General features: G+C 42.8%; 1 pseudogene; it reads left to right on the forward strand.

Moving 5' to 3' along the window:
- Positions 1-13,620, forward strand: part of LOC129699136 (dynein axonemal heavy chain 11-like) — a 181,383-nt pseudogene that overhangs the window by 40,134 nt on the left and 127,629 nt on the right.

A 13,620-nucleotide genomic window follows, 5' to 3' on the forward strand; every position in this document is an offset into this window, starting at 1 on the left:
AGCGTGGAAACAGACCCTTTGGCCCACCGAGTCCGTGCCGACCAGCGATCCCTGCACATTAACATTACCTTACACACTAGGGACAATTTTTACTCGTACACCAAGCCAATTAACCTACTGTACATACCTGTACGTTTTTGGTGTGGGAGGAAACCGAAGATCTCGGAGAAAACCCACAGGGAGAACGTACAAACTGAGTACAGACAGCACCCATAGTCGGGATCGAACACGGGTCTCCGGCGCTGCAAACGCTGTAAGTCAGCAACTCTACCACTGCGCCACCATGCTGCCCAGTTAAAAAAACGTAACTGCATTCAAATCCATCCACCCTCGGCCCTCCCCCTCCTCACCTGCACCTCTCTTGAACTTGGACAACAGTTATGTCCCAACAATTATTACAGTTGATCAAAACTTCAATTTACTACTCATAATTAGTAACAGTCATGATCTATATTCATACACCATGAAAGCTTGCTTAAGTGTATGACTTGTGAACTAGTTACTGAGCATATAATTTACAGGTGAAAACTGCTGAAGCTGACATTTACCATCTGTGTCTTCGTGCTCGGAGAAGGTGGGAATGAATTGTCATCCTTAGATGCGAAAGTCCATGCAGTTTGGATTGATAATAAGTCTGCAATATCGTAGAGCAGTTCATAGTTGACCAGTTTTGATGTGAAATTGCAGTCAAATAAAGTCCTGACCATTCCCAGGCCCAACTGAGTTTCCAAGATGCAGGCCCAAGAACATTACACGGATGATCTAATAATAATAATAATAATAAATTTTATTTATGAGCGCATTTCAAGAGTCTCAAGGACACCTTACAAAAATTTAGCAAGTAGAGGAAAAACATGAAGGGGAATGAAATAAATAGTAGAGACATGACTAGTACACAAATTAAAGACAGAATTCAATTCAAAACACAATATGAGGGAATTCAAGCACAGATGAAAAGGGAGGGGGACGTGGGGCTAAGGATAGGCAGAGGTGAAGAGATGGGTCTTGAGGCGGGACTGGAAAATGGTGAGGGACACGGATATGCGGATCAGTTGGGGGAGGGAGTTCCAGAGCCTGGGAGCTGCCCTGGAGAAAGCTCTGTCCCCAAAACTGCGGAGGTTGGACTTGTGGATGGAGAGGAGACCAGCTGATGTGGATCTGAGGGACCGTGAGGGTTGGTAGGGGGAGAGGAGGTCAGTGAGATATAGGGGGGCCAGATGGTGGAGGTCTTTGTAGGTGAGGATCAGGATTTTGTAGTTGATCCGGTGGGAGATGGGAAGCCAGTGAAGTTGTTTGAGGACTGGAATGATGTGATGCCAGGATTTGGTGTGGGTGACGAGTCGGGCGGCTGCGTTCTGGACCAGTTGGAGTCGGTTGATGTAGGTGGAGCTGATGCCAAGGAGAAGTGAGTTGCAATAGTCATGCTCTGTAGGTTTGGAAGAAATTCAATGCATACATCCCTTATCAATGGCAATAGAAACGGTGCTGGGGGAGATTGGTCAAATATGGAGTGCAATGGAGCTTTTGTATGAAACTATTTTGTATTTTGTCCACAGCACTGAAACTCCATTGCTCAAGTCTGATGTGAACCGTGTTGAAACTCTGGAAGATCATAAGATCATAAGTGATAGGAGCAGAATTAGCCCATTCAACCCTTCAAGTCTACTCTGCCATTCAATCATGGCTGATCTATCTCTCCCTCCTAGCCCCATTCTCCCGCATTCCCCCCATTACCTCTCACACCCGTACTAATCAAGAATCTATCTATCTCTTCCTTAAATACGTCCACTGACTTTGCCTCCACAAGCTTCTGTGGCAAAGATTTCCACCGATTCACCACCCTCTAAAGACTAAAGAAATTCCTCCATCTCCTTCCTAAAAGAGCGTCATTTAATTCTGAGGCTATGACCTTTAGTCCTGACTCTCCCACTAGTGGAAACATCCTCTCCACATCCACTCTATCCAAACCTTTCTCTGTACGTTTCAATGAGATCCCCCCTCATTCTTCTAAACTCCAGCGAGAATACTCCCAGTGCCCTCAAATGCTCATCATATGTTATAATCAGGTGGAAATGTACACCAACTTACCAGGACAGCATTTCATGTCTGGAAATGACTTCTTTTTCTTGCTAGGTACCATTTAAAAATATATTTATCCATAGTCTTGGGGGATTTTAAATACCTGTCAGGGCCTTTTTCAAAGGTACAATGAAACATCGCCAAGGAAATTTACAACTACAATTGCTGCCAATGTCCTCTCATCAAAATAATGCATTTTTACTATTAAACCTTGGCCTGCATGCCCTATTGATATGTGACCTCAGGATCTTCAGGATAAAGTGGCATTGAAACGTAGAGACTCTAAGTGCTGCCCCAGTATATTTAGTCACATCTGTTACAATCATTCTACTTTTAAATCTCAATTCTGCAATTGTCACTTTAACAAACAATCTTCTCTTAAATCTATTGTTATTTTCTCTTTTGCGCTACCTGAGGTCCCCGTGCATTGGATGATTTGCCTAAATTTCACTGTATTTCTTTACATGTGACAGTAATAAACTAATACAATTTTTTTTCGTTTGGCCTGCTTGCTGCTCAATACAATGCTTCCCGATGTTTTGAGCATTTATTTGCTTAAGCAGATTGCCAAACATTGATGAAGTCCCCGTATTTACGCAATTCATTGTTACTCCCTAGTGTTGCTTTTCACAAAACAGAGCCTTATGCAATATTTAATGCATGCTCTGTAGCCTTTCAAATTCCAGTAATCGCTTTTTTTATGCACAACTTGTGCTGTGATGGAAACCTGTTTTTTTAAAAGCCTCTGGCCTGGAAATTCAGATAATTAGCACTCTTTTTCAGCGCACTGCATCTCAAAATTGATTTGAAATGGTACATGATTGTGACCTTTTCTGGGTCAAATCATGCTACTTCAGAAGGTTGATTATGTAGCTCAGGTCACGAGTCAGTATTGTACATCTCATGTGATGTTCACATATGCATATATCAGATGTTCTGTACATCATATGGTGCCACTTACGTCAATTCCTCACGTTTGGACTGTTCCACATAGTACATGTGCCCTCGAACTCCAATTTGGGAGGGCATTTGTCGAAAATTGTGTAAAGGTAGCTCAATGCTGAGGCTTACATTGACAGGCAAAAGACCAGACTCACTGATATTTCATTGTAATATACTTTTATGCACGCAGTTACAACAGGCAGTGAAGAAAGCGAATGGCATGTTGGCCTTCATAACAAGAGGAGTTGTGCATAGGAGCAAAGAGGTTCTTCTGTAGTTGTACAGGGCCCTAGTGAGACCACACCTGGAGTATTGTGTGCAGTTTTGGTCTCAATATTTGAGGAAGGACATTCTTGCTATTGAGAGAGTGCAGCGTAGGTTTACAAGGTTAATTACTGGGATGGCAAGACTGTCATATATTGATAGAATGGAGCGGTTGGACTTGTATACTCTGGAATTTAGGATGAGAGGGAATCTTATTGAAGCATATAAGATTATTAAGGGTTTGGACATGCTAGAGGCAGGAAACATGTTCCCAATGTTGGGGAATCCAGATCCAGGGGGCACAGTTTAAAAATAACGGAGATGAGGAAAAACTTTTTCACACAGAGGGTTGTGAATCTGTGGAATTCTCTGCTTCAGAAGGCAGTGGAGGCCAATTCTCTGGATGCCCTCAAGAGAGTTAGATAGAGCTCTTATAGAAAGCGGAGTCAGGGGATATGGGGAGAAGGCAGGATCGGGGTACTGATCGTGGATGATCAGCCATGATCACTGTGAATGGCGGTGCTGGTTTGAAGGGCCGAATGGCCTACCCCTGCACCTATTGTATAAGAATGCATGGTTCATCCTAAACAGCTGTGTTTCAGTCCACATGACTTGCTACTCTATCTCCTTAGCTTATCGGAACATACAAGACTACGTGGGACCCGTTGGGTTCCTGTCACACAGGAGGCTTGGTTCCCCCAACGCAGTATACCACCACTCACACATAGCCCCCAACTGCACAGGTGCAGCTCATTTCTCCTCATCCCTAGCACTCTCACCCCCTCCTCTTCACCCTCCCTCTTCTTTCCCCTCTCATTCTCCCCTTTCCAAATCCTACCCTCACCTCTCTCTCCCTCTCCTTTCCTTTAGCCTCAGTCCCTCCCTCCCTCACTCACTCACTCACTCACTCACTCACTCACTCCCTCCCCTCCTATCCCTCAGCTCCCCCACTCCTCACATCCCCCTATTCCCCCCCACTATCCCTCCTCACTTCCCCCACTGCCCTAATTTCCTCTATTCCCCACTCCCCCCTCTCTCTCTAACCCCCCCCCCCTCTCCCTCTATTCCCTCCCCTCCCCCACTCCCTCCTCACCTCCTCCCTCTTATTTTCCCTTTCCTTCTACCCTCCTCCAATCCCTCCCTCGCCTCTCCTTTCCCCTACCCTCGGTCACTCCCTCGCTCCCTCCATAACTCCTCTCCCTTCCCTACTCCCCTCCTCTATCCCCTCTCCTCCCCCATACTCCCTCCTCACCTACCAGGATCTTGAGGTTGCCGCTCCTCTCCCTTCTTGCGTGCCCCAGAGGTGCAACAGCCATCGGCGTGGATCCTCGGCTCGGCCCGGAGACACCAGCAACTACAGCTGCGTCGGCGTGTGGGCAGGGGGGGTGTGTGGAGAGCTCGGAGAAAAGACGGGAGAAGAGCCATAGGGGAGAGGGAGGGGGATTACGAGGGAGGGGGGCAGGAGCCAGCGAGAGGAACCAGAGGGGAAAGGGCTGGAGCTGCGGGACGTTGCGATGGCAGTGTGTTTGGGACTCACAGTGGGCGCTGGATGCTTTCCTCCACCAGGATCAGACTCTCTTCCGCGCAGCTTCCGGTCCTTCCGAAAATTGTGTCCGGTTCGAGACATCCGCTGGCCACCCACAGCGTCCCTCAGCTCCAGTAAAGACGCAATGGCGCAGAAAGGGGCGGACTGTCCCTGGGAGTGACAGGAGAAGAGACCAATCCACGCGGCTCTGACTGGCAGGAGAGGAGATCGATCTGTGCACGCGCGGTTTTTACGATTTTTAAACCTCGCTAACTTTTACAATATACTACCGATCAGAATGAAACTTGTTGCACTCGCAGCACAGGAGAACGGCGAGTGAGCTGATGAAAAATCACAGCGCTATCATGAACCATTTTTGCGCAAATAGAAAAACTGCGCAAACCAGAAGATAAGATCAGAATTTGTTATTAGATAGATAGATGGAAGATCAAAGATACATAGATAGATAGAGAGATAGACAGAGAGATATATAGATAGATAGATAGATAGAGATAGATAGAGAGATAGATAGATAGAGTAGGAGAAAAAGTTGTATTTTTGCCCCTCTAGCAGGTTGTGGCATTCCACAAGATTGGGGCTAGTCCTTTATTTCAAACACCTATTTCCCTGCCCCATTCATGTATCCCTGGATTAATTTATAACCAGACATTTTCAGTCCATGCAATCAATGTCTCAATGGCCACAGCCCTCCAGGCTTCAGATTTTGAAAGATTAATTTCAATCCTTATTTTTAGATTGTGACCTAGATTCCCCAGCCAAGGGAATCGACCTTCCCTGAGCTTCCCTGTTGGGTTGTCTTTAAGAATTCTGTACGTTTCTATGAAGTCACCACTTAGCTCATCACCAAAGCTTCTAAACTCTAGAGAAAAGGCCTAAACTCCTTAACAACTCATCATATTAAAGAGCCACCATCCATGGAATCAATCTGGTGAAACTTCACTATTGTAAGTGTCTCCATTTTTTGGTGAATACGTCTGGAAGCAAGTACATGCTATAATCAGCATCGATTATGCCAATGTAGAGATGCTCGAGAGCTTCAAGTTCCTAGGTGTAAATATCTCCAACAATTTGTCCCAGACCAACCACCAGAGGCAAAATGGCACAGCAATGCCTATTCTTCCTGGGAAAACTAAAAGCTGAGTCTCACGTTGCGAGTTGACACAAGACGTACCCCGAGTGAAAGACTGGTGGTTGTGTACAAGATCCCAAGTGTATGATCAAGAGTTTAACCGAGTTCCCACGGGTATGACAAGTTTGCCGTTTTCTGCGATGTTCCAAGTTCGTCTCCCGAGTTACTCTTGAGCCTCCGTGAATGAAGGTCTGTTTTGATAAGCAACAGTGTTAAAGATGTTAACTGTGATAAATGATTCTGTTATTATTTGTGGAGCTGCTGCACAATTGGGACACTGTGCAGAATATTTAAAGTAGCTTTTCAATGCAGTAATCATTCAATCAGTTGCCCGTTTTCTGTTTAAAAAGATTGCGAAGAAAGATGAACCGGTCCAAAATTTGTGGTGGTTGATATGGCATAAACTTGGAGGTATGAACAGTGTGTGAGATCAGATCCAGAATGAATCGGATTGGAACAGGGTGTGAATAGGGCATCAGGAAAATCAAAAGAAATGAAGAGAGATAGCAAGCAGAGCAAGAGAGATAGCAAGCACAGAAACTTTGTAGATCAATAACCGAAAGTCTGAACAAGTGTACAAAAAGCTGGAGAAACTCGGCGGGTCAGGCAGCATCTCTGGAATAAAGGAATTGGTGACGTTTCGTGTCGAGACCCGTCTGAAGAATGTTCTTGACCCGAAATATTACCTATTCCTCAGAGATGCTGCCTGACCCATTGTCACTCCAGCATTTTGTCTGTCTCTAGTTCATGGTTGCCTGATTATGAGACTTATTAAAGATAGATTCAGCGAGGGGGGGGGGGAGGGGATTCATTTGTAAGCTAAATGGGTAGAACGAGCTATATAAGTGGTGTTTGGTCTCCAGGAATTCGGCTGCTTCAGTGACAAATATTCATTACAGCCGAAAGTCCTGTAACCCTACCTCTCAACACTGTCGGCTCACCTGAAAACAGACAAAAGAGAAGCCGTTTCTGAGCTTTCAAGAAGGAACTGCAGATACTGGAAAATCAAATGTACACAAAAATGCTGGAGAAGGGTTTCGGCCCGAAATGTTACCTATTTCCTTCGCTCCATAGATGCTGTTGCACCCGCTGAGTTTCTCCAACATTTTTGTGTACCTCCGTTTCTGAGCTTGTTCTGAAAGGTGTCCGTGGGAAAAGGTGCTACAAACGGTGAAGACGGTACAATCGGCTTCTCGCGGAACAAACCAATGGAGTTTCCGGGCACCCAGATCTCGCTCCACAAACACACATATACAAGTTTAAGCAATATCCCACTGTGTATTCAAACTCATTCTGCATCTCGTCCTTATCTGGCAAACAAATAGTCATTTTCTGCAGTGAACCGCCTGCGTCCAAGCAGCGAAAGGTTTTCACTGCGGTTGGCATTGTGAAGATCTGAAATGAAGCTTTGCAAGGTAGATAAAATATAATTTCACGTTCCAATATTTGGAAAGCGATTAGGCAACATGTGAACATTATTAGAGCCGCCTGCATGTCTATTTACTGAAGATGATCAGGGAAATAAACATTCTCACAAAGGGAAATAGAAATAAAAACTTGCTCTGTATTACAGCGCCGTTCAGACTAAGGGTGGCAAAAACACCTAAATAACGATACAACAGGTGGTATGTGGAGGAAACAACATGTGGATACACGTGTATTAGTATAGAGGCGGTGGGTGTAAACTAAAATGCTACACGGTAGATTTAAACTATTCCGAATAAAATTATTACTATCAGTAAGAACTTCACCCGGAACTAACTAACGCTCGCTTTCCAGGAGCTGCATGTATCTGTCATCTGTCAATGGTTGGTTAGTGCTTGTAACATGCATGTTTGATATACAAACCATATTTTGAGTTCAGTTCGGCCATAAACTTTTGAGCAAGTACGCTGAAGTACAAGGGTAACTCCAATATATGAAATCCATTGTCCTTTCATTGCGAGGTTCAATAGAAATGTCATCCCGTCACCCATTCCTTCTCTCCAGAGATGCTGCCTGCCCACTGAGTTAAAGAGTTCCCACGGTAGACTCACGAGACACTAAGGTAAACGCACGGGCCACTGCATTCTTACAACGAGTTAGAATGTTTCAATTCTTAACCACAAGAGTAAATTTGACTCGTGGAAAACTTTAAACATGTTTGATTTTTTTCCAAGATTTGACAAGTTACACGATTACCTGCCGTTAGCGCCACGAGTCTCTAAGTTGCGTCCACGAGTTCCGTACGTTAATCGTACATTATTACCACGAGTTTTAACTCGGGGTACCTCTTGTGTCAACTCGCAACGTGAGACTCAGCTAAAAGGAGGGTTGGCATGTCTTCTACTCTATGAAAGTTAATGTCCATTCTTGTTAGGAGTAGAAATACTGCAGACATCATATTTTAGGATAAATCACTCTCACACCCCCACATTTGTATTTAATATCCGATATTGTAAAGATTTTGGTTTGATTTTTGAGACATTTATATTCAGACCAATAATGTAATTAGCAATGATGGGTAAAGTTTAAAATATTACATTCACTAATTGTTTAAGTATGCAATCATTTATTATATTTGTGAATAAAATGCCTTTTATTATAATGTTTCCTCAGCTATTTCATGTGTTTCTGTTTTCCAGGTCCTAATGCGTGCTTTAAGAGACTTCAATCTTCCAAAAATTGGTACCAATGATGATCCCATTTTTCTGGGTCTCATTGGTGACCCTTTTCCATTGTTTGACGTACCACGTAAAAGAGATGCAGATTTGGAAGAGATGATGCACCATTCCATTTCAGAACTATCCTCAGCAGCCAGAAGATAACTTCATATTAAAGGTGAAAATAATAATTTATGTTTAATTTATCATAAATCTAAATAAATGGTTGTAAGTTGTATTTTTCACTGTTGCAAAATATGTATATGGCTTGCATTTCTAACGGCAGATTAACATTTACCTTGTAAAAACAACATCTGATATTTCTAAGCAGTAGAATGAAACATTTTTAGTTGTAAGGTTTATGTAATGAATGTCTTCATTAAGATATTTCTAATCATCTTAAATTAATTGTACAGGATGAATAACCTCAAGCTTTTAATACTTTTAAAATTAAACCAAAATTAGTTAAAATGTTTTCTATTGTGTAAAATATTTGTATCCTTGTAATTGCTGGTTTTTGCTAAATCTCTGTTTTCTGATTGTCAACCTCTGTGCTTTTCATTTGGCTGCCAATCTATCATGACCTCTTTTTCTTCCCCCTGGATTCGTGATTCCCTGGTGTTTTTTGCTGGAGTTGATCTTAGGAATCTCTCTCTTTGCAGGGGACATAATTGCAATCTGGAATATTTCATATTGTGCTAGTGATTCCTTTTGATGTTTTCTATTTCTTGCTTCTGCTGATTACTTATGGGGTGCAAAATATAGGAAGAGTTATTGCACCAACAGAAAACCTTTGTGGCTGAATTTGGCAAGTGCATTATGGGAGTTTTCCTTTTGCTGCTTTCAATAAGTAATCACTGTTATAATATGCATTTCCTACCCTCTTCGTTTTCTGTAAGTTTTGTTTCTTAAAGGCCAAACAAAATGAACTTTGAATACCTTTATATAGAGAAGATTTGTAATCTTTGTTTGAAAAACTAATTGCATAATTTGCGCTGTCTGATTATAAATCTTCCATTTTGTAACGGCTGCATTTGCCATGGATTAATAGTACAATTGGCATCTGCAACTGCACTGCTTTTGGAAATGGTTGAGGTGTTTTTTTTACATGCTATCATCCACCAGGTCTTTATGAAGCCACAGAAGTAAAGTTTGAAAAGCAGTGAAAAAATACTACCTTAAAATTTAGAAAGATTGTAGAGTCAGTAAATTTGATCAGATAGCAGAATACCAAAGTCAGATTTCTGACACTATTGTTTACATAGGTAACGCAGCTGAAAGAGCTGTAGGCAGTGAGACATTCAGTTTTCATTGTGAGTATTGCGGGACCAGTCAAGAACCAAGTAAGTGAAGACACTACAAAGATGGTAATACTCGGATTTCTTAACGAATGAACTCGATGTTTAAATATTATACAAAAGGTGTATTTCAGACAGCAGGACACAAAGATTCATCTCCAGTCTGGAGAAAGGGCCCCCACCCGTAAATTCACCTATCCTGGTCCGCTGAGTTACTCCAGCACTTATGTGTAAACCAGAATCTGCAATTCCTTATTTCTACATTTCAGTCCAGACTATTAAGCATCCATTTACACAAATCTGACCCCAACACCATTTATTCTCCCTACAACCCTGTCAACTACCTCCAAATTTCTACCACTCTTCTACACACTAGAGGTAATTTACGGTGACCAAATAATTTACTAATCCTCGCACATGTTTGGGATGTGGGAGCAAACAAATATCCAGAGGAAAGCTATACAGAAATGGGGAGAATTAGACTATAGAAGGGCAACACCAGAGATTAAAATTGAACTTGAATTACTTGGAGCTGTGAGGTTGTAGCTCTACTGACTTCCATTGGGCAAAGTACGATTCCATTGAGTGCAGGATTTTTCCCCGAAATTCCCTTCGGAGTCTTCGTTCATAGAGCTGTTCAGCTGTCATTGACCTGTGTATAAAAAGTCAATATTATAATTATTACAACATTTTACATGTTGTATGATAGCACAGTGGTACAGCCATAGATTTGTAGCCTTACAGCGCCAGAGACTCGGGTTCGATCCTGACTGAGGTTGCGGTCTATATGGAGTTTGTATGTTCTCACTGTGACTGTGTGGGTTTTCTCCGTGTGCTCTGGTTTTCTCCCACACTCCAAAGACGTACAGGTTTGTAGGTAATTGGCTTCAGCTAATTGTAAATTGTCCCTAATGTGTAGGATAGTGCGAGATAGTGTAATGTATTGCTGGTTGGTGTGAACTCAGTGGGCCTGTTTCCACATTGTATCACTAAAGTCTAAAGATAGGAGACAGAGTGTAGAGGTGGAAGGATTCTGTGACCAGTGGTTCATTGCAGGTATTTTAGGTGCTGGGACCCTTGTCACTTGTGAAATATACTACGGGTTTGTTGTGAACATAGGAGGCATGATCAGTAGGTTTGCCGATGGCACAAAAATAGGTGTTATGAATACTGACATAGTTTGTCTGGGGCTTCAGCAAGTCAGGTTGAATTTATTTCCATATGCACTAGTACAATGAGATAAATACTTGCAGCAGCATGGCAGGCACAGGTTTGGAAGAAGTAGAGATACAGTACCCTCCATTATGTTTGGGACAAAGAGCCATCATTTATTTATTTGCCCCAGTGCTCCACAATTTGAGATTTGGAATAGAAAAAATCATGTGGTTAAAGTGCACGTCAGATTTTATTAAAGTCCATTTTTATACATTTCTGTTTCACCATGTAGAAATTATAGCTGTGTTAAAACATAGTCCCCCCCCCCCCCCCCCCCCCCCCCATTTCAGGGCACCATAATGTTTGGGACACATGTCTTCACAGGCATTTGTAATTGCTCTGGTGTGTTTAATTGCCTCCTTAATGCAGGTATATGAGAGCTCTCAGTACCTAGTCTTTCCATCACCTTTGAAACTTTTATTGTTGTTTATCAACATGAGGACCAAAGTTGTGCCAATGAAAGTCAAAGAACCCATTATGAGACTGAGAAACAAGAATAAAACTGTTAGAGACATCAGCCAAAGCTTAGGCTGACCAAAATCAACTGTTTGGAACATCATTAAGAAGAAAGAGAGCATTGGTGAGCTTATTAATCGCAAAGGGACTGGCAGACCAAGGAAGACCTCCACAGCTGATGACAGAAGAATTCTCTCTGTAATAAAGAAAAATCCCCAAACACCTGTCCAACAGATCAGAAACACTCTTCAGGAGTCAGGTGTGGATTTGTCAATGACCACTGTCCGCAGAAGACTTCATGAACAGAAATACAGAGGTTACGCTGCAAGATGCAAACCACTGGTTAGCCGCATAATAGTATAGTATAGTATAGTATATCTTTATTGTCGTTTTCCTGAGTACTCACATACCCAGGGGAAACAAAAAAACGTTGCTCAACCAGTGTCCAGTCAGTGTGCAGTAAAAAATAAATAGAAATAAAAATACATATATCATGAACAAATTAAACACTCTACTCTCTACTAAACATCAACAGGCGTTCCGATCGGCAGCGGCACGACAGTGGCTCTGCTGCAGTGTGTCCAGGTTGGATGGCCAGGTTTGCCAAGAAGAGCAACCACAGTTCTGGAAAAAGGTATTGTGGGCAGATGAGACGAAGATGAACTTATATTAGAGTTATGGCAAGAGCAAAATATGGTGGAGAGAAGGAACTGCCCTAGATCCAAAGCATACCACCTCATCTGTGAAACACGATGGTGGGGATGTTATGGCCTGAGCATTTATGGCTGCTGAAGGTACTGATTGACTTATCTTCATTGATGATACACCTACTGATGATAGTACGAGAATGAATTCTGAAGTGTATAGACACATCCTATCTGCTCAAGTTCAAACAAATGTCTCAAAACTCATTGGCCAGTGGTTCATTCTACAGCAAGACAATGATCACAAACAGACTGCAAAAGCAACAAAGGAGCTTTTCAAACCTAAAACATGGTTATTCTTGAGTGGCCAAGTTAATCACCCAATTTGAACCCAATTGAGCATGCCTTTTAAATGCTGAAGAGAAAACTGAAGGGTACTAGCCCCCAAAACAAGCATAAGCTAAAGATGGCTGCAATACAGGCCTGGCAGAGCATCACCAGAGAAGACACCCAGCAACTGGTGATGTCTATAATAATCATAATCATAATTACTTTATTAGCCGTATGTTTTGCAACAATAGACAATAGGTGCAAGAGTAGGCCATTCGGCCCTTCGAGCCAGCACCGCCATTTAATGTGATCATGGCTGATCATCCCCAATCAGTACCCCGTTGCTGCCTTCTCTCCATATCCCCTGACTCCGCTATCTTTAAAATCTCTTGAAAGTATCCAGAGAATCAGCCTCCACCGCCTTCTGAGGCAGAGAATTCCACGCTCACAACTCTCTGTGAGAAAAAGTGTTTCCTGGTCTCCGTTCTAAATGGCTTACCTCTTATTCTTAAACTATGGCCCCTGGTTCTGGACTCCCCCAACATCGGGAACATGTTTCCTGCCTCTAGCGTGTCCAAACTCTTAAAAATATATGTTTCAATAAGATTCCCTCTCATCCTTCTAAACTCCAGAGTGTACAAGCCCAGCCATTCTCTCAGCATATGACCGTCCCACAATCCCGGGAATTAACCTTGTCAACCTACGTTGCACTCCCTCAATAGCAAGAATGTCCTTCCTCAAATGAGGGGACCAAAACTGCACACAATACTCCAGGTGTGGTCTCACTAGGTTACTGTACAACTGCAGAAGGACCTCTTTGCTCCTATACTCAACTCCTCTTGTTATAGAGGCCAACATGCCATTCGCTTTCTTCACTGCCTACTGTACCTGTATTGCTTACTTTCATAGACTGATGTACAAGGACCCCTCAGATCCCATTGTACTTCCCCTTTTCCCAACTTGATGCCATTTAGATAGTAATCTGCCTTCCTGTTTTTGCTACTAAAGTGGATAACCTCACATTTATCCACATTAAACTGCATCTGCCATGCATCTGCCCACTCCCCCAACCTGT

Source organism: Leucoraja erinacea, chromosome 7 (assembly GCF_028641065.1).
Source record: "Leucoraja erinacea ecotype New England chromosome 7, Leri_hhj_1, whole genome shotgun sequence".
Taxonomy (NCBI): domain Eukaryota; kingdom Metazoa; phylum Chordata; class Chondrichthyes; order Rajiformes; family Rajidae; genus Leucoraja; species Leucoraja erinaceus.